General features: G+C 37.2%; 2 long non-coding RNA genes across 3 annotated transcripts in view; both read left to right on the top strand.

Moving 5' to 3' along the window:
- Positions 1–15,496, top strand: part of LOC114678308 (uncharacterized) — a 42,719-nt gene extending 27,223 nt beyond the window's left edge. For both annotated transcript variants that reach the window (XR_013417512.1, XR_003729646.2), the window contains 2 exons: positions 4,830–4,873; positions 12,913–15,496. This is a non-coding gene — a long non-coding RNA (uncharacterized LOC114678308). The remainder of the gene's footprint in view (positions 1–4,829; positions 4,874–12,912) is intronic.
- Positions 15,497–24,837: 9,341 nt separating this feature from the next.
- LOC144340974 (uncharacterized) lies at positions 24,838–25,679 on the top strand. The gene is made up of 2 exons (XR_013417514.1): positions 24,838–24,981; positions 25,624–25,679. It is a non-coding gene; the product is annotated as an uncharacterized LOC144340974 (long non-coding RNA).
- The last annotated feature ends 607 nt before the right edge of the window (positions 25,680–26,286 follow it).

Here is a 26,286-nt window from a genome sequence, read left to right as displayed (position 1 = left end):
AACACAGATTCATTAGACAGCCAACCCTAAGCAACAAGGAATGGTGAAGACGTGTCCAGCTTGCTAAGCAGCCTGGCTCTTCTCCATATGGGGAATTAGTCTGTCTTGTCTTTTGCTGAAAAGGATCACATTTCAGCTCAAGAGTAGCAACATAGATTTGGTCAAGGACTTCTCCCCTAGCTCCACCCCCTGAACCTACACACCCAGATGGGAATGTGGTGATTTAGCAAATTGAATGCAAGTTCAGAGATTGCTTTAAACAACAAAAGCAAGAACTTGATGTAATTTGCAAAAAAAAAAAAAAAAAAAAAAAGAGAGAGATACACATACATACATACATACATAGAAAGAAAGCAGCTAGTTGCAAAGTAATCAAAGAGCAAATAACACTGGAACCTAATTTGCCAATTGCCTCATGTCTAAGTGGACATTCAGAACCAGCTGGATACCACTGAAGCCTGCAAAGTTAACCTCCCATTTAACTCTTTTTTGATCTTAGTGCTTAATGCAGGCCAACATCTGCTCACACATTAACTGTGGAGTACTCCAGATCAAAGAGCCTCTAATTATATGAGATTTCTTCAGAACTTAAATTTCACTAGCTCAACTAGTAAGATAAAAAGATAACTTAGGTATAAGCACCTGAATAAACCTGCTAGATATTGGAAGACAGCAGGGTAGAGGAAGATGCCTGTAACAAATACTGTTCACACACATTTGTTTTCTACTTCACTTTAAAAGAATGTAGGAAAACCATTTTTCTTAACTGGCAGACATTAAAGGGTTTCAGCTGAAAGTTACTAAAATGTTACAAATGGTTCACTAAAGTACGTAAGAACAACTTTCACCTAAGGATGTCAAAGCATCTAACAAGATGGGGTAACATTAAATCAAGAAAAGTTTAAAACAGAAGTTCATTTTAGTATTAAGAATATACTATCCTGCATGTTATTTGGGTAATAGCCCCAAATACACCTGAATTGTAGGAAATCCATGTTTGTGTCTTGGACTCTGCCATAGTGCCAGCCTGGTATGTGGTAGATGTTCAATAAATGTTTGTTGAGAGAATTGTAAAAAAATAGTTCACAAGTCTCATTGCATTTCCACAAGTATAAGCAAACTTGTTACTTATGGAATGCATGGGGTCAAGCTTGACTGCTGGTTTATTGGCTGTTATTAAGTCATTTTATTATCCAAATTTAGCCAATGTCTACCTTTAAGTAAAGGCAGTGATATATCTTGCCAAATAAATGATGGAAAAGAATAAAAAACAATTTAAATGACTGTTAAGTCATACACATGTCATATCATAGTCTTATAAGAAACCCCACCATTATCTAACACATTCTTTAACCTCTGCTTAAACTCTTCTAATAATAGAGAAGACACTATGTCACACGGTAACTCATTCTGGTTAGGGCATAGATTTGATCATTATATAAATGATCCTCCTCATTTGGAAGTGAATTCTGCCTCCCGTAAATTCAATGCTTTGTATCTATATAAAAGCCCTCTAACTTTATGAAGATCCTTCAAATATCTGAAAAATATTATTATGTGTTCCTTCCCTCTCATTCCCCCAAACTGAATATCCTCATCCAAAATAAACATTCATATTCTCTAAGACATGGTTTACAGGCCCTCCTCCCTATTTTGGGCATCTTCCAGTCTGCTTATGCCATTTTTCTAATATGAAATACTAAAACCGGAAAAAAAATTATTTTAGACTTTTTTTCTATGATCATTGTCTTATACATGCTTGACTTATATTAAGCTTGATATTAACTGACACTTCGAAGATGTTTTTATGTCAATTACTGTTACACAACATCAGCCTATCCTTTATTTGTGTGACTAGTTTTTGTTTCTGAGTTTAGGACTTTACATTTATTTACATTTAAAAATTTTCATCTCAATTTGTTTTGCATAATATTTCAAGCTATCATTATAGACTACTGAGACTTCTTCAGTCTTGAGTCTGTCATTCATGTGACATACATTGTATTAGCTTATCCTCTCCTAAACCAACGGTGAAATAAATACTAAATAAACTCAAAATCAAGTCCAGGAACTTCTATCTGAATCCTATTTTCAGCTTCTCTAAGGCTCCATGCAGGGGAAATTTACGTGTTCTAAGTGCCTTTGAGCCAGAATTATCTTTCAGCATTTTGATGCCCAGAAATGACTAAATGCCTCAGGGCTTTTGTTTGCTTTAGGTTAAAAGCTGGAGAAGTTTCAAACTGTGTAGGAATCTTTTCTTTAAGCGATGGTATTTCATTTCAGTTTGAAGTCCTGTTTTCAAATGGAACCTTAAGAGACTTCTACCTTTCCTTTCCTTTTCTTCCACAATGTCGATCTCATTTTATGTTCCTCCCAATCTCTACTTCACCCTTACCTCAAAAAACTTTATTCTTTTCTTAAGAGATCATGTTAATCCATCAAGAGGAAACACACTGGAGAGCAGGAACCCAAAACCACCCTAGTGGAGAGACAGACACAAGCACAGAGTGAGACTGTACTTCACATCTGGAAATTCCCTTATTCCTCTTTTGCTTCTCTCCTGTCGGTATTATTTTAACATGAAACGGAGCTGAATTTGAACTGTATAAATAGAAGCCCTTAACAAAATGTACCTCATAGCAAAATGATGGTTTAATGAAACCTAGAGATTAGAGTTCTGCTTTAAGTCAACAAGGTGTTATTTTAACAAACTTCCAAGCTCTAAAGATGTAGAGCACAGTTTACAGGTATATGGCACGCTCAGAGATCTGCTACCTACAGGCTCTGACTTGCAATCAGAGGCATTTATCTCATTTGGTTCAGGCAAGGCAGTATCATGTGCAGCTGAGATCCTTTCAGAATAAGAGCTGGAAAACTCATAGCTTGGCCACTCCCTTGCTCTGTGACTTTGGACAAGTCATTTAATCTATGTGGGCTTGTTTCAACTTTTATAAATTGAGGTGGTGCTGAATTAAATCATTCTGAAGTCTCTTTTAGTTTTAACATTATCATTCTTCTAAACATGTTTTTATGCATGAAGTTTACAATGTTTGTGATTATAAAATGATTCATTAAAGAAAAATTAGACAAAATAAAGAAAAATCTTTGTAAAATCACTACCTAAAAACAACTGCTGTTATTTTTCTAATTCTATTTTCTATACATATTTCTACATAATATTTAAATACTAGACATTTTTGTTCACCTGGGGCTCCTCCAGCCTGGGCGTACATACCTTACACCAACGTGACCTGACCTCTCTGGACACTGGATACAACCACAGTCCATTCTAACTAACAAAGGACCTAGAAGTTGTGGTTTGACTGAAACAAACAAAAAAATGAGCTAGACCACTCAATTTAGGAATTTGGAATTGGGAGATTGAGAAATGAAATCAATTAGTAATGAGGTTGAGATGAGCAGATGCATGATATAATAGAAGCTAAGGAAAACATTTTGAACAATGTGCACACTGAAGTTATGATGACAGCAAAATTACGTTTAAGGGGAGGAGGTTGAAGTGGTAGAGCGAGAAATATGGAGTAGGCATGCAGGGAGAAGGCTCGAGAGGAAAATCTAGTAGCCTGAGAGAAGACCTTTGTGCTTAGTAATTTTCCAGATTCAGTTTCCAAGAGGTCTATCTGTTGTTGACTCCTATGCATTGATTCTCATGAGGCTCCTGAAACATACTTAAAATAAAAGTCCTTTTATCTGAGCTAGGTCAATGTTACTGGCAACCAAAAGAGATCTGACTCAATTTAAATTTGAATTAAGATATTTTATTGATGATTATAAACTATTTCCCCAAGTTACTGCATATGGTTTAGATGCATAGTTTTCAACGGCTAAATAATAATGTATAGTAGGATACATTATATAAAGAACCTGAATGACAGTGAAGCTGATTTCTGTTAGAATTATTCCTGGTATTAAAAAATCTAAGACCAGAAGTTACCCAAAGGATTCTGGAAAATCTCCAGCATTCTTTCAAGGATCGTTTTACCTGCCAGAAGAGGACACACACACACACACACACACAGACACACAAACACACACACACAGAACTACACAGCTTAATCAGTAGAATTTAACATGGAGAAATTCAGCCTGACTTCAAAAAAGTCTCTTGAGTGCTGTTTTCCTAACTTAACCCATTACAAATGTTTTTATGAGGGCACAGTGGGTATTCTCCAGCTTCCCCATGCCATCATAATTCAGACATAGCCCCACCCTAACCTGATCTTAGTCATGGAACAAGAAAATCCGGGACAAAGGCCACTGTGAAGTTCAGATGAGCAGGTTCGGCATACAGGAACAACACGTGCACCTTAACTCTAAATCTACATTTTCTAATAGAAAGATTAAAAGAATATAAAATGCCATTATTATCTTTCTAAGAAAGGTCAAAGTGGTATCAGTTCATAGACGAAATGGTATCAGCTCAAGCAATGGTATCACCAATGCTTGGTAAAGCCTCCAGCAAGCTATGAGGAATCTAGACTCCATTCAAAATATGATATCAAATGTTGCCCTTTGCAAATTTGGATTGCTTAAGAAAAAAAAATTCTATCCCCTTCCCTCACACAAATTTTATCCACATGGTAACTTGAAAATTCTCCACTAGCTCCTTTTTCTCAACATGATAGGACAATTAGTCTTTCTAATCTGGGTTTCTCCCAAACCCCTGAACTCACACCAATTCTCTCATAAAATTACCCCAATTCAGTATTATTGAATACAGCAGAGACACAATCACTGTTTTAATTAAAGAGGCAAAGGCATCTCTGAATAGGAAGTAGTCTTTGAGTGCTTTGCCTTGTCTTTTTCAGGGAGTTGGTGACAGACACTGTGATGTCGCTAAACCACCTATAAGGTAAGTGACATAAAGTTTTTGTGTTTATTCATATGATTTAAAATGTATTGTGGACCTACTTAAGCATTAATTCTGAGAGAATAGAAAATGAAGTATGTAAAAGCATTTTATAAAATTTAAATATACTTACACTCCAAATGGAGTGCTTTACTTTTGCTGGAAGGACAAATAGGCAACGAGGTCTATTGAACAGATCAGAACATCACAGAACATCACAGACTTGGGTTCAAATCCCACTGCCTGTTTAACCCTTGGCAAGGTCCTCACCATTTCATGTTTTGATTTCCTCATCTATAATATAGCATCATTGATGAATTATGTATTTAATCAAGGTTAAATGTATTTTGTATTAGTGATGCCTCCCTTACTAAGTTAATGAGAATATTAAATGATATCTGTAATGTGTCTGCCATAAAAAGTGGTCTTAATGACATCAGAGTTAGATAGGAATGTCTCTGGTGTTCCATAATTAGCTATGAGCTGGCTATTATTTTCCAATATTATAAAAACTTTCCTGGAAAATCTTCCAATCAAAATATAAAACGTGAAATTGATTTTATCTCTTTTCTAGATATTTTATTTCTAGCTATACAGATATACATCTCTTTAGAAAGCCCAGGAGAGTGAATAAAACATTAGAATTAATGTTTTAAAGGTTCAGTATGGTGACCAGATTCAAAATACATATTTAAAATTCACAAGTTGTTTTGTGTACTGTCAACCATAAATAACGAGATTTAGAAAATGTGTGTGTGTGTGTGTGTGTGTGTGTGTTAGGTAAAGTTTCACTTTCACCCATGCAGGAGTACAGTGGTGCAATCTTGACTCACTGCAACCTCCACCTCCTGGGCTCAAATGATCCTCCTACCTCAGCCTCCTGAGTAGCTGGGACCACAGATGCATATCACCACACTGGACTGATTTTTTTTATTTTTATTTTTTTTATTTTTTTTATTTTTGGTAAAGACCAGGTTTCACCCTGTTCCCCAGCTGGGCTCGAACTCCTGAGCTCAAGTGATCCCCACCCGCCTAGGCCTCTCAAAGTGCTGGGATTACATGCATGAGCCACTGTGCCTGGCCTAGAAAACATGATTAAATATAGAGTCTATAACAAACTCCATATTTAGTGGTCTTAATGGGCATACCTGTCTTGTTTCCCTATATAGTTTATAAAAAACTAAATACTTAATCATCATCTAAAGCTTGAGAATGGTCACCTGATGGATAAATTTAAGTTGTCTTGAATATACACTCTGATTTGTGGTAGTTATAGGTGGGTTTTTATGGAAAATAGAAGTAGTAGTTCTTAAGGTATTTAACGAGAATTTATATTAAGTTAATATAAACTATTAATTGACTATATATTGGTTTTTGTATCACAATTTCCAGGAACATGAAGATAATGAGTGAGGCAGTTAGGAGGAAAAATGGCTTTAAATAATTATCCCCAGGCATGAATACGGGGCTGAAGTCCCATACTCATGTCTCTGGGCCTGATAAATTTTGTATATCTCAGTTCAGACTGCTCTGAGCTATTTTTCTTTTCTTGGTATCATAAACTAACAGGGAATGAATTAACTTTCCAATGATGACATAAAAAAAAATCTGGATCCCAGCACTTTGGGAGGCCGAGATGGGCGGATCACGAGGTCAGGAGATCGAGAGCATCGTGGCTAACACGGTGAAACCCCGTCTCTACTAAAAAAATACAAAAAACTAGCCGGGCGATGTGGCGGGTGCCTGTATTCCCAGCTACTCGGGAGGCTGAGGCAGGTGAATGGCGTAAACCCGGGAGGCGGAGCTTGCAGTGAGCTGAGATCCGGCCACTGCACTCAAGCCTGGGCAACAGAGCGAGACTCCGTCTCAAAAAAAAAAAAAAAATCTGGAGGAAAACATCAACCTCAATCCTCACCTCATCCTATACATCAAAGTCATTTATTCCATAATTGTTTCAGTGTTAAATGTAAATACTGACATCACAGAAAAATCAGAAGTAAAGAAAGGTGATGATATTGGGTCACTTCAGTAAACACACACATCCACCTGTAGATTTAACCATATAGAGACAGAGATATATAGATATAGATACTTATTTAGATGTCAAAAAGTGTAATACAGTAGAAGCATGATACAGTTGGCCTACCCACCATTTAATGAAAGGAGCAGTGGCATCTCTGAATATGAAGTCTTCTTTTATTGAGTGTTTTGCCTTATCTTTTTTCAGAGATAGGAAGGTCGACTGTACTACACCATTTTGTACCAGGGACTTTAGCATACAGCAGGGACCTCAGCTTTTACTATCTGCAGGGGTCCTGTTACCAATCCCTGCAGATACTGAAGCATGACTGTGACAGAATTAACCCAAGTTACCTGTGTCACTGGAACAGGCCCAGGGGAAGGTTCCTCAAACCTCACTGTATTATATGTGTGTCTAATGCTATATATTTGATTAAAAAAATTATTTCCTAGATAGAAGAGACCTTTTTTTCAGTCTAAGTTTTATAAGTTTCTATATCCACCTCCTAGAGTATCTATGACAAGTTTCTATATCTACCTCCTAGACTCTAAAGCAGTATTAAAAAACCCTATTTTTAAAATCTCAACCAATTCATCTTTTACGCCCAGTGAGAAACATTTGCATGTATATCATCTTCATAAAGTTTTATGAAAGCCTTAAAAGATAAAACAGACAATAGGGGAAATATTTGTTTTAAAATATGACAGGATTATTTATATTTATTATGTGAGTTTAACCTAAATAATAAACCTGGGCTTTTCAAACTCCTGGTAAGGCCCATCCTACCCCAAGGACACATCCAAACAAAACACAGATGAAATCCCGTGACCTTGAAGAGGATTGCAGACACTTTATTAAAGACTGTTTTGTTTTGTTTGGAGGAGCAGAGGTATTAATAGCAGGAAACAAGAGATTTCACTGCATGAAACACAGTAAAATTTATTAAAAATCCTCTTTGCCCATCCCTTTCATCAAAGCCTCATTAATCAGAGCAGCTGCTCATACTCCTTATTATCTTGTACCCAAACTGTAGCCCATCCTGGCTTTTTTCTTATCTTCCTCTTATCCCTCCTGCTAAGTAGCTCCAACCTATTGCTGTTTTCATAAATATTCCCCCAGCCCCCAATCAGGTATCTCTATATTTCCACATCTAATTTTTAAAAAATATATGTCCATGCTTTTTCTTATGTTTATCAATTTAGCCTATACTCTCCCAACCCCACCTCACTCTAATCAGCAGAGTTCAACATTCCCCCTTATGAGCAGAGAAATGAGGAACAGAAAAGAGAGAAGGGGAAAGGTGGAGAGATTACGAAACAATTCCACAATTAAACAAATATATGATTTAATATATTTCTTTTTTATCCCTGTCACATATATTTTTTTAAAGTCAGTATTAAAATACTAAAGTTCGAATAGAAGAATGGATCAAGGAAATGAACATGTATTATACAGATGCAGACATATAAAAAACAGTCATAGGAAAAAATAAACCCCACTACTAAATAAATAATAGCAAATGAAAACAATGAGACTTAATTTATTGAACTAGCAAAGGTTAAAAATTATAATATTCAGGCTGGGCACAGTGGCTCATGGCTGTAATCCCAGCACTTTGGGAGGCCAAGGCATGTAGCTTACTGAAGGTCAGGAGCTCAAGACCAGCCTGACAAACACGGCAAAACCCCATCTCTACCAAAAATACAAAAACTAGCTGGACGTGGTGGCCCGTGCCTGTAATCCCAGCTACTAGGGAGGCTGAGGCAGGAGAATCACTTGAACCTGGGAGATGGAGGTTGCAGTGATCCAAGATTGGGCCACTGCACTCCAGCCTGAGCAAGACAGTGAGACTTCTCTGTCTCAAAAAAAAAAAAAGAAAGAAATTATAATATTCAGTGCTGATGGAGGTATAATGAGATTGGCATTCTTAAATATTGCTAGTAAAAACATAGACTGAACATACTTTCAAAAACTAATTAGGTAATACATATTATAAAATTTTATTTCTAACCTTTGTTATTCATTTCTAGGAATAATTGTAAGGAAGTAATCAGAGAAACATACACAGATCTACATATAAGTATGTTCATCATTTATTTTAACATTATTTATAATGACAAAAATTAGAAACTATCAAAATGTCCAGAATTGGTTGTTGGTAAAAATAACTTAAGCTATAGTAATACACTCAAATATTAGTTATTAAAATTGAGATATCTGAAATCTATTTAGTGACATTGTAAAATGCTCATGAAAATATGAAGCTAAAATGAATAAGGTGCATGAACTAGCAAAGACGAACTACATACGCTGAATTATCTAAGTTATATAACACAAATGTGTGCACACATGGAAAGAAAATACAACAAAATATTAACTATGGTTGTCTTTGGATTGTGGAAATTTTCGTTTCCTTTTTGACATTCCCTGATTTTTCCAAATTACCCATAATGAGGAAAAATAAAGTATTACTTCCATAATCAGAAAAAGAGTTTAAAAAAAAAAAAAAAAAACAAGAAAAGACATCCAAATTCTATTGTAAATAATCAAATGACATTTCTATTTGTCATTAATTAACATTCCAAACTCATGGATGAAACTTAAAGATTAAATCTCTTGTCCCTGGAAGAGACTTTCTTGAAGATAAAATATACCACCCTGGTCCCAGGTAATTTGATAAAGTTGGTGGAGATTAGGAAAAGAAGTGGGAAGAGAAAATTATAGAACATAATGAGAGCTGTACGGTTTCATGAAAAGCCTTAGTTACTTATTCTAAATGATAAAGGAAGTACTTAATTATTAGAAGCCATTAAAGATGAATTATTATATTTATATTTTCCTATTTGTCTGAGACATTTAGTAGGTTTTCTAAAAACAACTTTAAAATAGATTATCTCCACAATTTTATCAACAAATGGTAACATCTTTCCTTGGTATTCTTGGGTTGTTTTTATCTTTTTTTTTTTTTTTTGCATGACAATAGTCAACAAATTATTGTTGAGCACTTGATACTAAGAATAGGATTTGATCTTGACCAGATATGATTGCTTAGCACGCAAGCCTTCTGGACATATCAATTACAAATTGCACACAGAATCATAGAGCCGAAAGTTAATGTTAGAGAAGGAACTTGGTTGATTTTTGAATATCATAGCTTAATCTAATCATCCACTGTTTTATTCAAGCCTCCCATCTTCCCCTGGAAGAGCTAGGTAGGAAGATTAAAACAGTTAAGAATAAATCCATCTTCACCATTAGAAAGCCATCTCAGAGTGTGTCCATTCGTAGAAATTCTGAGGACAGTATCTTAATTTATCATACATATGGAGTTCTTCTGGTCCTTAAAAACATCCCATATGGATGTGATTTTTTGAAAAAAAAAAACCTTCTCAGAGAATTCTTGCAGTACTATCTACTAGTACTAGTATTCCCGGAGTACTATATTTTAGGGTAGTTCCAGAACTGGACACCCCTGCAACAGCCAGTAATGCCTCTGGGGAAACCAAATAGCCAAACATGAGTTAAGAGTTCCTCTCGGGAAATAGCTTCTACCATTATTGAGCTCCCACCCTACTCTTATGCTGGACTCTATTCTAAAGCAGTTATATCCACTTTGGTCACTTGAGGTGATTTGGAGCCAATCACCACATAAAGCAACTCAACTCAAGGGTGACCACACTTGTCGAAGTTTACTCTAAAAAAAAAAAAGTTGTATTATAAAATAAAATGCATTTACCAAAAAGGGCATAAAATCTGTATGTACAGTTTAATAAGTAGTTATAAAGGAACACCCATATGGCTATCAACCAAATTAAGAAGAACATTGTCATCACCCCTAGAAACACCCTGTGAAGCCCTTCCTTGTCATAACCCACTCCCTGAGTTCATCTGAAACACTATCTCTCCAGCCCCAGCAGAAATTCTTGGCTGGGATTTTATCAGCACTGAAGAAGTGTTAGAAAGACTTTCCCAAAATAGTCCTTACTGTACAGCACACGGCACTTTTTTGGCATTTAATAAGAAGGCTACTATTTTCAAAAATTTCTCATTGATCATAGGAAATAACTGTTTTCCAGGACAAAATAGGCATAGATGTTCTGGAGGACAGCTTGCTTTAGCAGTGCTAAATAATTCAGCTTGCTTTTTAATGATTATTTCTAAAAGGACATTTTAAAAAATTGACATTTTAAGCAATTTACATTTCCTCTTCTGAATTCTATGTTTATATCACTTAGCTATTGGACGCTGAGTATTTTTCCTATCAACCTGCATGTATATGCATATGCATGTATGTGTAGAAAAACAGATGTTAATTCCTTGTCTGCCATATTTGTAACTAATATTTGCCTCAGCTTGCTGTTTAAGAAGGCATAGAAGTTCTTAATTTCATTTAAATAGAACATATTGACCTTTTCCTTTGTGATTTTTTCCAATGACTTTGAAATAATTTGAATGGGCATTTCCAAACATACACAAAAGAAGCAGGAATATTATAATAAACCCACATGTCTTACTACTTGGCACGATAACTATCAACACTCTGCAATTCTTCTTTCATCAATTCTCTCCCCTTTCCCCAGGGTTCTTTTGCTGAAGCATTTCAAAGTAAATCTCAGATATAATGTTATGCCATATATAAATACGTCAGAGTATGTCTCTAGTGGATAAGAGCTTCTAAAATACAATAAACACACTCATCAACATTAACAGTAATTCCTTCATGTCTGATATCCAATCACGCTCAGTTTTTCCTGATTTTAAAAAAATGTCATTTCAGAATTGGATTTTTGAATCCGTATTAAAAAAGGATCCATGTGCTATATTTGGTTGGTATGTTATTTTAAGTTCTCCCTCTTTTTTCTATTCCAGGCCATTTATTCGTTGAGGAAACTAGGTCACTAATCCTAAAGAATATTATGCTTTCTGGGTTTGGATGATTTATCCTTGTGATGTCATTTACTATATTCCTTTATCACTAAATTTTCAATCAAGTCGTAGTCAGATTTACGGATTTGATAAGCTTCAGGTTTAATATCTTTATGCAGAATACTTCATAGGTGGTGTCATAAACTTCCTATTGCATAATGTCATGAGACACATAATTTCTGAGTGTCCCACGTTTAGCAATGTTAAAATTAATTAGTGATTTCGGCATCGTCAGCCTGATGTATCCTTTACAAAATTCCCAAAGAGCTAATGGTTTTAATAGGCATTAATTGTTGCCTAGATCCATTAGCACCCTAGGGCTCCAACATTTTTAAGCGAAGAAAGTCGTACTCTAATAAAATATCATTAAAGAATCACCAGGATGTTTTCCAAAATTTTATTTATTTATTTATTTATTTATTTACATTCAATTCTTGGAATTCATTTTGGTGTACAAAGTTAAATGAAGATTTAGATTGATTTCTTCCAGAAAGGATGTGTCCCAAGAAGGTCTGAAGATAAGCAGTCAAAATGGTCTTTATCACATCATCCATCTAGTGATGGAATTCTGACAAATTCGTGTTTTTCTAGGGGGAATCCTAAACTGTTTTCTAAACATTTAATAATTTTCCCAATGCTCTCAGTGTCCTGGCATTAGAACATTGATGAGAGAGCGGTTTCATTATCTACAGAGATCCTACAGTAAGACTCAGTCTGAGTGAATAGCTGAGAAAATTAGGTGTCTGTTGCGTCCTGTTACAGTGAGTAGGACTTCTATACCAGAATGGAAAACTAACACTCTTGTGATTACTCAAGGTTTTGCTGAATCACTAAGTTTTTGAATCTTGAAACTGTCAGCTTTTTATTTCTGCAAACCATCATTTTGCCACTGAAGGAAATAACCTTGAAAAATCTGTACACATGACATACAACTCAAATTTAAGCAGAAGTAGTCACATTTCCTTTTCCCCTTCTTTAAGAAAAAGAACACACTTGCCTGTTTCCAAATGTTGGCACTTCGTGCCTGCTCCTTAAGTTAGTAGAAATGAAACTTATTGTGAAGGTAATTATTTGGGCCATTTCTTTTCTACCTTAGGAAAAATAGTATCAGATGTTTGGCTTCAATCAGGAAAAAAAGAAAAGAGAAGAGAAGAGAAGAGAAGAGAAGAGAAGAGAAGAGAAGAGAAGAGAAGAGAAAAGAAAAGAAAAGAAAAGAAAAGAAAAGAAAAGAAAAGAAAAGAAAAGAAAAGAAAAGAAAAAAGAAAAGAAGAGCAAAGCCGTAAGGCTTATTATGAATGGTTTCCCTGACTCCAAAAATTTCCATTCAAATTAATGCTAGGTTAGTCTTCAAAAATTTTAATCACATTATGTTTTTGCTCAAGAACTATCTATAGTCCCCTACTGCTTACCAAATCAAATTCAAATTCATATTCTCTTACTATAGATCCCTCACCACTTAGCCATGCTTTCTTCTCCCACTCTTTTTCAGAGTTAACTCTCCAGTCTTGTAACTCTTGTCCATTCTCTGATCCTGTGTGCTTTTACACTTGCCAATCCCTAACCTAAATGCCTTTCTTCCAATTCAGATTTTAGCTTTTTTTTTAAAAAAAAAAAAAAAAAACTAAACCAAGTTTAATCTCATCTAGAAGCATTTTCCTGATGGTGGCCCTTACAGATCTTTCTGTCCTTGAAATTATACCTCTTAGAAAAAGAATGTTATCATTTAGCATTTATTTTTTTCTTTTACTGTTTACCGTGTATTGGTAATGGTTGTCTAACTAGATTGTATAAGCAAAAGTGATATGACATAGGACTTTACTTTTAGACATTATTAAATTGAAATTCCCATGAACGTTTAAAGGGGGTAATTTTGGTGGTGTGCTTATCAAATCCACAAATGACATGATTCTAAGAGGGTGGCAGATTTCATAAATGACAATTTTCGTGTCTTCCTACATGTAGGACCTTGGAAAGTGATTTTGAATGTTCTTTCATCAAGAGATAGAGTTTATTTTTCCAACCTTCAATGTTGCTGGCCTTGGGATTTATTTTGGCCTATAGAGTGTGGGGCAGGTGATGATGTGCCTGTCCTGAGCTGAGGACTCAGGGGGCCTTCTTATTTCATTTGCTGTCATGGGATTCCCTCCCTTTCCCAGGCTAGCCTGTTGGAGAATGAAAGGTCATGTAGAGCTGAGACTAGCCATCACAGCTGAGGTTGTTCTAGACCAACCAGCTCCCAACTGACCACAGATGCATGAGTGAGCCCAGTTAAGTCTAAAAGGACATTGAGCTGAGTCCAAACTAACTACTGACACATGGAATTAGAAGCAAAGTTGCTATTTGAAAATTCACTAAGTCTGGGGTGGTTTACTATATAGCAAAAGTTAATGGATACAAAGGGAATATAAAAAATGTCAGATGGCAGAATCTCAATCCTAAAAGACTTCAGCATTCTAGAATAATAAACCACACAATTAAGACAAAAATAACTGTGATAAGTGCAAAGCTCTAAATTCAAGTTAAAAAAAAAATCAACTTGTGAATATAGGAAAGCAGAGATAGAGCTTGCCAACATACATGCAAAACATTTAGTCACTTTGATTGACCACAAGCATCTGACTCAACCTTGTGTTTCCATTCTTCCAACAAAACTAATTCTACATAAAAAGTAATTTTATACTGTGTGAATTGTGTAGAGGCTAAAATAGATCAGTCTAGAGGGCAGTTACCATGATGCTGAAGGGCCCAGAAACCATCTCACATAAGGAAAATTGGAAGGCAATGAACTGTAAATCCAGTAGAAAGACTGAAAGGGTCGAGTGGGTTAGATAGCTACCTTCAACTAATTTAAGAGTTACCATGTGGAAAACGGATTGGACAAGTTTAGTGTCAGCCCACTAAAAATCAAGACCCATGAATGGAAGCTATAAGAAGGTAAATTTAAGGTCAACATAGGAAGGAAGTTGAGTTAGAGAGGCTGCATTTGTATACTGTTTATGAACGTAGACCATGGTGTCAAAACCAGGTCCTCTACTTACCAGCTATGTGTTCTTGGGTAAGCTGCCCAACCTTGCTAAGCATCAGTTTTCTCATCATTAATTCCACTAAAATGGAATTAATAACTGTACCATTTTATAAGGTTGTGATGAAGATTAAACAGGATTTTTGAAGATGCACTTAACTTGGGATCTGACACATAGTAAGCACTCAATAAATTTTATTTATTATTATTCATAATAAGATCTGCATAAATGTGAAATGAGCTGCCTCACAAGGCAGAAAGTTCCCTATCACTGGAGGTATTTACAAGAGGATTGGCTGATGTTTGTAGAACAGATTTAAGAAACAGATGGGAAGTTAGAGTAGGTGACATTTAAATGACCTTCCAGCACTGAATAAGTCTGTCTGTATTCCTTAAGACTGGAATAACTTCTTTAGTATGTTTCAGAATACCTAGCACTATTGATCAAATGATATGCATGTAATACATTGGATAAAACTTTGTTGGTTATATCATTATACATGTGGTTTCCCCATAGTAAGAGGTGTTCCGTGCCAAAATGAAAGTTTGTGAGGATTTTGATTTTTTTGTATCTCATATCCTCAAGAAGTGTATCATTGAAGTTTGTTTTTGTAATGATCAGTTTTGACTAAAACCCAAAACTACAATTTTAATGTAATAAGCTCTTCTTTGTGTGGTATTTAAATTCCTAGGTGCAAAGCTCTTATCTTTTCACACTTGGCATTCCCCTACCAGAATGCCTAACTTTAAACAGGTCAGATATTTTCAAGGCATAGGAAGCCAGGGTTTCTTCCGTGATTGGTCTCATATCAAAAGTCAAGCTGGAGTCAATAACCATTTTTCCTTCTCCTTATACATACAGCAACTGGAAGTGCTAATCATGTTTATCACTCTTGCCTACTAAAGGCACAGCAGGCAGTTCTAACTCCCATTGCAATTCTCTTTAATAAAATAGATTGGGTAGAATCACCTAATTGTTTAATATGCCTATCTTCCTCAGTAATCTCATTGTTATCAGTTAATAGAGAGGAATTCACACTGGCCAAGGCTTGAGTCTTTATGGTCTCAACTGATAAAAATCTTTCCTTTCCTTAAGATGAGTTTCAGCATAGTAAGAGGCATTAATCATCTGTAAGAAAAAGAAGTGCTTTATTTTCCTCATTAATGAAGTTAAGAGTCTGGTGCTCTGGCTGGAGAATGAAAAAATACACAAGTGAGAAGAAGAGTTCTGAATTCTAGGTTTGAATGAGCTCTGCATTCTGAGTACGTGGTGACATGAATAGACAAGGTATTCACAGGCACAAGCAGGATTTCTGGACCATGCCATGCCTAGTATGTGCCACATATTCAAGGCAAAGATTAGAGACACACTCATTACTCAGAGGAGACAATTACGTGCTATTTCAACTGAGTGAGAGCAATGCTGCAATAAAAGAAAGTGCAAGGTACAGTTTTAACCCAGAACAGAGGTTCTAGCAGTGGAGGAAAAGGAGCGGAAGTGAATTGTAAGATAGATTTTTTAAAAGCAAAAGGAACTAGGCAAGAACAAGCAGAAGGAGCAGTGTGAACAACAGTACCGAGTTGTGAAGTTGAGACTGGGGTACAGCATTGGAGGGAATGGGCAGTGGGCACTGAGGCCAGAGGGGTAGATACATCCCACATGTCTCCCTCTGCCATCCAGAGGTGTGGACCAACTCAGAAGCCAATGGATGCCATTCCACATCTTAGTGGAGAAAGTAAGTTGATCGTATTTACAACTTGTATGCAGTGTCCAGATGAGAGATGATGAGGGCCATAAACAGAGAATTCATAATGAGGAAGGAAACCGTGAGATTGAAGGACCATGCACCATCTCAGTTTGGTGGCTAACTGAATTCATGAGAGAGAAAGGAATTGTGGATGACACCCAGACATATGGCCTGAATTGCTGGGTAGAAGACAGGACCATCCACTGAGGGAGAAACAGAACATTCGTAGAGCATGAGAAGCAGAAGGGAAAGAGAAGCTAACTAGTTTGGTTCTGAACAGGCTGAGTAAATGAACCAACACAATAAAGACAACTGCTCAAAGAGAGAGAGTTGATTTACAAAAAAAAAAAAAAAAAAAAAAAAAAAAAAAAAAAAACGAAAAACAAAAACAAAACCACAACCAGCACTTTGGGAGGCCGAGGCAGGTGGATCACCTGAGGTCAGGAGTTTGAGACCAGCCTGACCAGCATGGGGAAACCCCGTCTCTACTAAAAACACAAAATTGGCCAGGTGTGGTGGTGCATGCCTGCAATCACAGCTACTCGGGAGGCTGAGGCAGGAGAATTGCTTGAACCCGGGAGGCAGAGGTCGTGGTGTGCCAAGAGTGCCATTGCACTCCGCCTGGGCAATAAAAGCAAAACTCTGTCTCAAAAACAAACAAACAAACAAAAAAACAAAACAAAAAAACACAAAGTACACCAGGGACGGAACACTGGGTAACAGAAAATTGCAGGTATTGTTGTAAGAGAGACCAAGAAGGTCAGATGAGAATTAGAATGGTCTGCTCTCACAAAACCCAAGAGAGGAACAACTTTCCAGAAGAGGGCAATTGAGTCAAATGCTGTGAAGATCAAGTCAGAGAAGAATTGGAATGTATTCTTTGGGTTTGGCAGTTAGGGGTTTCCTACTGATCCTGGCAAGATCACCTTCAGTGGTGCTGAGAATGAAGGAAACAACTTCCTTTCACAAAGCATGAGAACATTTTCATTTTCTCTTTTCTCTCTCTCCCTGTTTTTTTTTTTTTTTTTTTTTTTTAAGATGGGGTCTCACCATGTTGCCCAGACTGGAGTGCAGTGGCTGCTTTCAAACAATCCTCCCACCTCAGCCTCCTGAATAGCAGGGATTACAGGCGCACATCATAGGGCTCAGCTTCTATTTTGTTTTAATCTCAACATAACATCTCTTATGGCTGATTCTTTTTGAAACTCCTTAGTGTAAAAATTGTAGTTTCTGACTTTTCCAAATGAATAGAGCCTTTTAAGAGTTATCATTCTGTAAGCAACTGTCTTTTAAGGTAAAGTTAAATTTTTCAGTAAGGAATTCATTAGAGAGGTTTTAGAAGGCATGTAATAAAAAGCAACCTGAACCCAGGTAATCAGAAAACATGGATCTCGGATTCATCAGTGTGAGAATTTCTTTCCTTTCGTTTTTCTGCCACTCCCTCTCCTTAACAAGCAGCTAAGATGTAAAAAGAATTGCGCTTGGTGCTTTGGGGACACTAATGAATAGAGCACGATCCTGCCCCACTTCAGCCCCTAGCCAAGGAGATTACAAGCCAGTGCAAAAGACAGATGTGCAATCAACCAACCTTAAAATAAGGTGGGCTGATATAAATGTTCACAGTGGTGCAAGTAAAGTTCTATGAGGGCCTAGAAGTAATCCTCCGTCTTTTATGAAATACAGGAAGTGACCTTTAAAAACACAGACACAACTGGGGAGTTCATCACTCCACTAATTACCTCCCTACTGTTCAGACCATAAACTTTTATGCAATCTGCTCTCTGTTCACCTCATTTGTACTCATTTATTTTAACAGGCATCCAAGCTGCCTATATGCAAAAACTTTACAGGTATTAGTGGTGAGTGGAGATTTTAACTCCACCCTTGACTTGACTGTAATTCTTTCATTAAACTGAACTTTAATGATATTTAATAATATCACTTTGAATCTTTTCATTGAAAGTGTTAAAGTTCTGAAAATTAAATGCATAACCTCATGGATTAGGTGGACACTAAGCCTCCTTCTCCCAGGGGAGATAAACTGGGACACCTCAATATATGGAATGGCTTTTGAAGAATACTATTTTGATCTGAGTAACCTCATGGTAACATCTTTGCAGCTCATACCCCCTTTAAATTTCTTTGTAAAGCAACTGCTTTTAAAGGATCAGCCTAAGGCTGCATGCTCACACATTATTTCCCATTTGTGCACGGTTGCTATTTATAACTGGGGCCTTTTAGAAAATGAAAATCTAAGGTGGGTTAGCTGTAGCCAGAGTGACCCATAATATAAGCCAGGTCATACTTTTTTTGGCATCCTTCTGTGTCCTCTCAGGAAACTTTGATTATATTTCAACTAGAAATAGGAAAGAGATTGTCCAAATAAAAAAGCACTTCTGTAGCAGGTGGTTAAGACACAGGTTCTTGAGTCAGCATGCCGCGGTCTGAATGCCACCATACCATTTATTAGCTTTGTGACTCTGAACAAGTTGTTTATCACCTAGGCTTCATCTGTAAGATGATTAAATGAGATAATGCTTATAAAGAATTTATGTTAGTGTTTGGCACAGAGTTCTCAAACAATAGTAATTGTTGTGATAATTATTATTGCTGTTATCATTTATACCAAATTGCCCTGGATTACAGTTTATAGTACACTGCCTCACACATGGTAGGTATTCAATGTCTGTTTATTTCTTAGCGGATGCTTGGCTAGCTTTTAGCTGAGAATGCAATATTTCCAAGGAGTGCTTCCTTCGGCTTTCTTGAGAGTACTGGGAAGATAACAAAAGGAACTCAAGGGCAAGGAGATTGGGCAGGTAGCAAAACTGCCTTAATTCTGTATTAATTCTGCTGATAATTCAGTGGTGCAGCTTCACAGAGCTCAGTGATTTTTTTTTTTTTTTTTTTTCCTATCTATGTGAAAAGAGGGTATATGCATCCTATGGCAGCCTTAGGTCATGTGTTTTGACTGCTCTCAGGTGGTACAAATTAAAGTTTCTTTCTCCCTCAGTAATATACCAGGCCGTCTACTTAGCATTTTTCCATCAGAATTTCCACTTGATATTTTTCAGCTGGGTTCTGGAAGCGACATTAGGGTGGTGTTAATGGAAAAGTATCAGCACATTGCGACAAGGAAAGAATAAACAATATCTCTGTAATACAAATATGACTCTGTGCCCTTTGATAGCAGCACATTCCACAGCAGCAAGGATCTGAGGATAGTGTGTGTTGTGTTCGTGTGCGTACGCTGCTAACAAAACATTTATTTATATTTAAACATTAGTATATGGTGATGTGTGTGTGCATTTAGTCCATACATGTTGTACCGTATGTTTTAACCTGTAAAGATAAGCTATAAAGCAGGATCAGAAGAACAAGAATGATATCTGTTTCGCATGTTTACTGTTTCTCAGTTTTATAGTGGGGAGGCATCTACATACTTCTAAAATTAATCAATTTATAAGCCTAATAAATATTCTACAGATATTAATTGTTCACATTTCATTTTTTTTCTGTGGCTTTTGAGAGCTAACATTAAATATTTTTATCCCTACAGGAGGACAAAAAATGAATTGCTATTGGCTTAAGCTCACTTGGTAAATTTCATTACAACCCTTCTAAGTTTATCGAGTCTATTTATAGAGCCATCTTGCCTGTTAGGAATGTTAAGGTGGATAAACTTCTCACCTTTATGCACCAGACTCTATTTTTTCACCCAGTTGAACTCCTACAGATGGAACTAATGTAGTAAACTTCAGCCTAGGTTATGCCTGTGTGGTAGTGAGAACCCAGGACTCTAAATTTAAGAGATCTATAGTCTCCCTCTGATTATTTAACATTTATAAGACAGTACAGATGATACTGATTTTAAAAATTATTTGTCTTTAGTCAAATATAGTAAGCCACTAACATAGAATACTACTTCAAGAACCATTATGAACAAGGATAAGAAGATGAAAATACCTAACTGAATAACAAACTAAAATGTTGCATTTATTTCACCATCAATAGACAGGCACTACCTGCCTACTACGTACATATCATGGTTTCAGACATTTAGGGGAAAGGCAGGATGAAAAAAATCTGCCATGGACTCTAATGTATGATAGTCGAAACAGTTGCCTTTTTAGAGGGTTAATCTATTAAGCCAAAACAATAAGTATTATTTCATGTTAAATAAAAAAAGAATGGATCTAGAATGAGGTATGAGGTAATGATTCACTGTTCCCATAGAAAGCCTGTGTGATAGAGTTATAGCAAAAGCTGGAGCCCAAGATGGTTGCCCTAGGGAATCCAAACCTGCCTCAGAAAATGAAATAGAATATTACGTGAAATACAGATATGAAAATATTTGTGAATATCCCCAAACTAATGACACCTCCTACCTACAGTAAGTATCCCTAGAAGAATTACTTGATTGGCAATGGACTTCACTATGGCGGACAAACAGCTAGTATCAATAGAAACATTATTTGATAGACAATGGACTCTTGAGTTTGAGTAGTTTCAGTAGAATCTGTTTGCCTCAGTCTAAGGACAGTTTCTTTGAGATTAGATACCTAGGTTTACTACCTTCAGAACTGAAAGACAGAGCTCTCTGCTAAGCAGAGTCCTGCTCACCACCATGTTCTTCGAGCCAGAAGTTAGCTTCTCTGTCTCTTCTTTCTCAACCAGTCTGGATTTGGGAAATGGGTGCTAACAAGTTAGCATCTCCATTCCTTTAGCTGCTATTTATTGTACCAGGTTCTCTCAGTGACTTCCCACAGAGCAGGCAGCCTACTCTCTGCTCTGTGTAATTGTGCAGTAAGATATTATTGCTGCCACAGCAATAATGACCAAAATAGTAGTGGCGTAAACCAAATGAAAGTGTATTTCTGTCTTAGGCAATTACAGTCAGAGCACAAGCAGCCAAGGGTTCTATGGAATCAGAAACCTCAACTTTTCAATGTTGTTTCTCTGCCCTTCTCTCTTGGTCTCAGGTGGCTGGTCTAGCTTCTATTACCACATCTGTATTCCAGCTGACGTGAGGGGTAGGGCCTTCTTACAAAGGGCATGACCTGTAAGTTACATACATCATGTCCACTCACATCCCATTGGCCATAATCTAGCCATACAGCCACATCTAGCTGTAAGGGAGGTGGATAAATGTGCTTTTTATCTGGGTGGACATATGCCCAACTGAGACTTCCATTATTTTAGGGAAAAAATCGAACTCTTGAACTGGAAGGTTTTCTCCACCTCATCACAAAAAGCTCCAGAAGAAAATTACTTGGCTAAATACATTTTGCCTCAGTGACCAGAAGCTAAATGTATATAGAGAAAGAGTTCCAGCCGAATCAGGGGTACTTACACAGAAAAACTAAGATCATGTTCTTATACAACTATAGTAGTTGTCATGGCTTAGTTTGCTAAAAATCATTATCTTCCAATTATTCCACACACGACTTTCAGTACTTTTTGGAAGCAGCAGTAGTCTATACACTAGTTTTTGAGTTGACTTCTCCATCTTTTTGGGTCACTGACAGTCCTAAATAATGAATATTATGTCCCAAGGCACCTGTGGAATTAGTGCTGTATGGCTAGATCCATCCAGATCTAGCCATAACATAATAATATAATGTTCAGTAATTTTGAACAGCCTATAACTTACATGACTACTCTTAAAATGGTCCCCATTAGCTTAGCTAAGCATTCCTTTGCTAGGGAAAATTGTGTGGTGGTAAAAGAAGCTAAAGATTAATCTATGAAAAGGACACCTGTAATTTTTTCTTCCCACGGATGCTTCCCAACTTTGAAATAAAGCAGATCTATGTTTTGTTGATTCAAAGTTCACCAGTTCCTTTCTTTTTAATCTGTTGTTTATCCAGTTACTTCCACCTGGCTCCTTCAGTTTCCCTTTCCCTCACTCAGAAATACAGAACGCCTAGGGAGTCTTGTTTACTTTCTTAGACACCCTTTCATTTAACAACACTGCTATCCTTCAAAGCAGTCGATCTCTCCATTTCCTTCTGGTCAAATAAAATAATTTTATTTATTACTTTTTTTTGCATTGAGGACAAGTCAATCAGATTAAGCTGTCTCCTAAATTCTTTTGAGAAAGGCAAGTTGGCAGTCATGGTCATGGGCATCCCCTCATTCAAAACAGTTGTCTGCTTGTGTATCTGGAGAAACCTGCACAGTTTGCTGAGCTCATGGCATTTTACTGGGTTGTTTTAACTTAGCATGATATGTACAATATCTTGCCAGTAGCACCAATGAGAATTTTGTGGAGAGCCTGGTAGTTTTTTACGTTAACCTCTAATGTTACCTATCTCCCTCAAGCCCTGCTTTTATTTTCATCATCATTGTCCAATTCCCTTTCAGGAGTCTACTTTGAATCTCCCATTAATTTATTAAAATCCTGCAATTCTTTTTGCATTTATTGTTGGCCTGTGCAACCTCTAGGGAGTAACATGTTTACTGTCAAATATGTTAAAGTTTACTCTGTTTTAGTTCATCCTCCAGAGTATCTCCTATAAATTACAAAGAAAAGTCTTCTAGCTGTAACATTGAGGGATTTGATGGAATAAGTTCAGCTGGAGATTTCACAACACAATATTTAGCAGCTGCAAAGGAAAGGAAGACAAAGCTGCCAGGTTATCCCCAGGAAATCCCAAGACACATATTTTTAACATTTGCATTCTTATTTACATAAATTTGTATGTTTCATTCAAAAGGCACTGACTCCAATTATGTAAAATAAAACACTCGATTTCTCTTTATCTGACGGGTAGATAACCACATATTCTAGGCTTGCTGGCCTGTTGCCTAGAGTGATTTCTCTGGCTTCTTCCTCTCTGCTCCAAGAGTTTCTCCCCATTATGCCTACCCTCTCATCACAACCATTAGGGAAAAGAGTTATCATTTGGTTGTAGGATTTGAGTTGGCTCCAAAATATTGTTCTCTATTATGTGCTCTCATTGAAATCCTGTTTTCCAATTGTGGGTTTTCACAAGACACTCCCTTCCCCCTTCCCCCACAACAACAACAACAAATGCTGGTCCCTGATTCAGCTTGGAGAATCATTGTTTGGGTGGTGAAAATCCCATCTTGAGCCAGCTTTCAGTCTTACACTCAAAATTTCCCGGTAGTGAGGAAGATAGTTTGGATTCTGGGCAGATTAACCATAGGTTTCAACTATCCACCCCAAATGCTGCCTTCCATGGGCCCCTATAATTATAGGTTGACTCTGCTTACATTTTTTAGTGTCATTTCTCCCCTCCAGGTAGATGAATATCAGAGCTGACTGCAAAATAAATTCATTAGAGTAATTTATAGCAAGTATATTAAGCCCAGAAGCTAGAGCAATGAGAAAAGAGATCCAGAGCGTCCTTTGGGAGCGATCTCACTCAACCCAGAACAGTCCTGGTGACACCGTACAGAAAGCCCATCTGCTAACTCTGCCCCAGTGGGGAAGGAGCGCCTGAGAATCACACGGAGAGACAATATCACAGAACCATGGATGGTTATACTGTACTAAATTCACTTCCACTGTCTGAAAAGCATTTCAAAAAGCCACTCCCTAACATCCATATACTGCTGCTTCTGTTCCTCATCATGCCCAGGAAACCACGGAGTAAACTCAGGACCACATATTGAATTGAAATGAAATTTAGTCAAGCGACCCCTCAGGGATTCATTGACTTTTGACCTTTGCCTTTGAAAAGGCTTCTCTCCGTCTCCACAGACAAGCTGGTGATCTGTTTATGTTTAGAGGCTATATAAACAATGTCAAGATACAGGGGCTAGAGGGGACAGTCATGGAGGCAAGGCCGTGAATATTGGAACAGTTAGCAACACATTCGGTGACATCCAGGGTGTGTTTTGTTGTTGGTCGGTTGCTTTAATCTTTGGGAGAAAGGATATTCCTCTTACTGAAGTCAGCAGAGGGGAAGTGCAGACCTCACCAAACACAAAGTAGAGAAACACAGTCCTAAGAAACTTGAGTTGCTCCCCTGCTATGCCTGCAAAATGTCAGCCTCGCTGACAGCAGACAGGCAGCTTCTGCTTCACCCGGGATTTCACACCCCGCATACAGCTGCCTCGGCAGGACTTGTGGCCAAGGCAAAATTACCAGGAATTAGCTAGGAAAACAGATTCACTTCCTGTAAAAACTGCAAACCCCGCCCCCCTTCCCCCTACGCCCTGCCTCTGGTTCCACCCATGTATATCTATAGGAACACTATGTAAAGAATTTTTATTTGTTTGTTTTCGGCTTTTCCTGGCAGTGACTATGTTTCATACTAGATATTGGATTGTATGTGGTCCGGAGATGTACTGCAATAGCAAAGGACAGGAAGGTGGTGAGAATCCCAGGGACACTGTGGTCCTTCTGTTAAGGTATACCTGGAAGGTACGCTTGATCTACTCATCAGAGTTTGGTTTCTCTTTCTGAAATACAACACCTCCTTCTTCTATTTCTTGAGATAAGCAAATTGGGGATCTAGTTTCTCTAAGCTTACTAGTTAGCTTTTCATTTATTCATGTATTCAATTCATTTGCATAACTCCTTGAGTGCTTGAATACATAGTGGACAAAATAGGTAAAAAAATTTTTAAAACATTCCTGGCTCTTGTAGATTTATATTAAATTATTTAGGCAGGACGCGGTGGCTCACGTCTGTAATCCTAGCACTTTGGAAGGCTGAGGTGGGTGGATGGCCTGAGCTCAGGAGTTTGAGACCAGCCTGAACAACATGGCGAAACCCCATCTTTACTAAAAATACAAAAAATTAGCCAGGTGTGATGGCACATGCCTGTAGTTCCAGCTACTTGGGAAGCTGAGGCATGAGAATTGCTTAAACCCAGGAGGCGGAGGTTGCAGTGAACCAAGATCGCACCACTGCACTCCAGCCTAGGCGACAGAGTGAGACTCTGACTCCAAAAATATATATATAAACAAATAAATTATTTTATCTTTGTAACAGCCCCATGAGGCAGATACCATTATGATGAGTTTTTGTTTGATTGGATCTTTTTTTTTTTTTTTTAAACAGGGAACTTGCTCAAGTCACACAGCCCATGAATGGCAGACCTGTGACTTGAAGTCAGGTAGGTTGGCTTCAGAGAGCCCCACACTCTTCCTTTAGGGTGCTATGCTCCCCGATGGTACTGATGGCTGTGATTGCAGGTCCAGAACAGGAGCAGTTCAAGCATATACCTGTAGTTTCTAGAGGCAAAGTCTTTAAGTCAGCAAGATAGTTTAAAAGATAAATATTGTATAGTTAGTATTGTGGCTGATTTCCACATGAAGATGTCAGTGACTAAAAGCACCCTCTTTCTTATAAGTTTCCATAGGCAGAGGAAGGTGAATGAGAGTGGAGAGATCAGAAGAGTGAAGGAAGATGGGGAGGATGTCATTGGAATTGATGTGGAGGCAGACACTGAGGACAGGGACTCTCAGATCAAAGTTTTCTCAGGCTCAACATTTTGCCTGAGAAAGTCCTACTAAGGCCAACTAAATAGTACAAACTTTGAATTATATCAGTTACTTTTTTGAGATCAATTTTATTATTTCACTGAAATAGCTCAAGGCAAAAAGAAAAACGGTCAATTGACTCGAATCATACTGTCTGATAAAAGTAGGTTCATTCTTACTTTGCCTATTGGCTTCTCAATCAGAGGGCTTGGAAAGCAAACTGGAGTTATACTGCTGTACA

Source organism: Macaca mulatta, chromosome 5, assembly GCF_049350105.2.
Source record: "Macaca mulatta isolate MMU2019108-1 chromosome 5, T2T-MMU8v2.0, whole genome shotgun sequence".
NCBI lineage: Eukaryota > Metazoa > Chordata > Mammalia > Primates > Cercopithecidae > Macaca > Macaca mulatta.
This window is presented reverse-complemented; position numbering and strand designations above follow the sequence as displayed.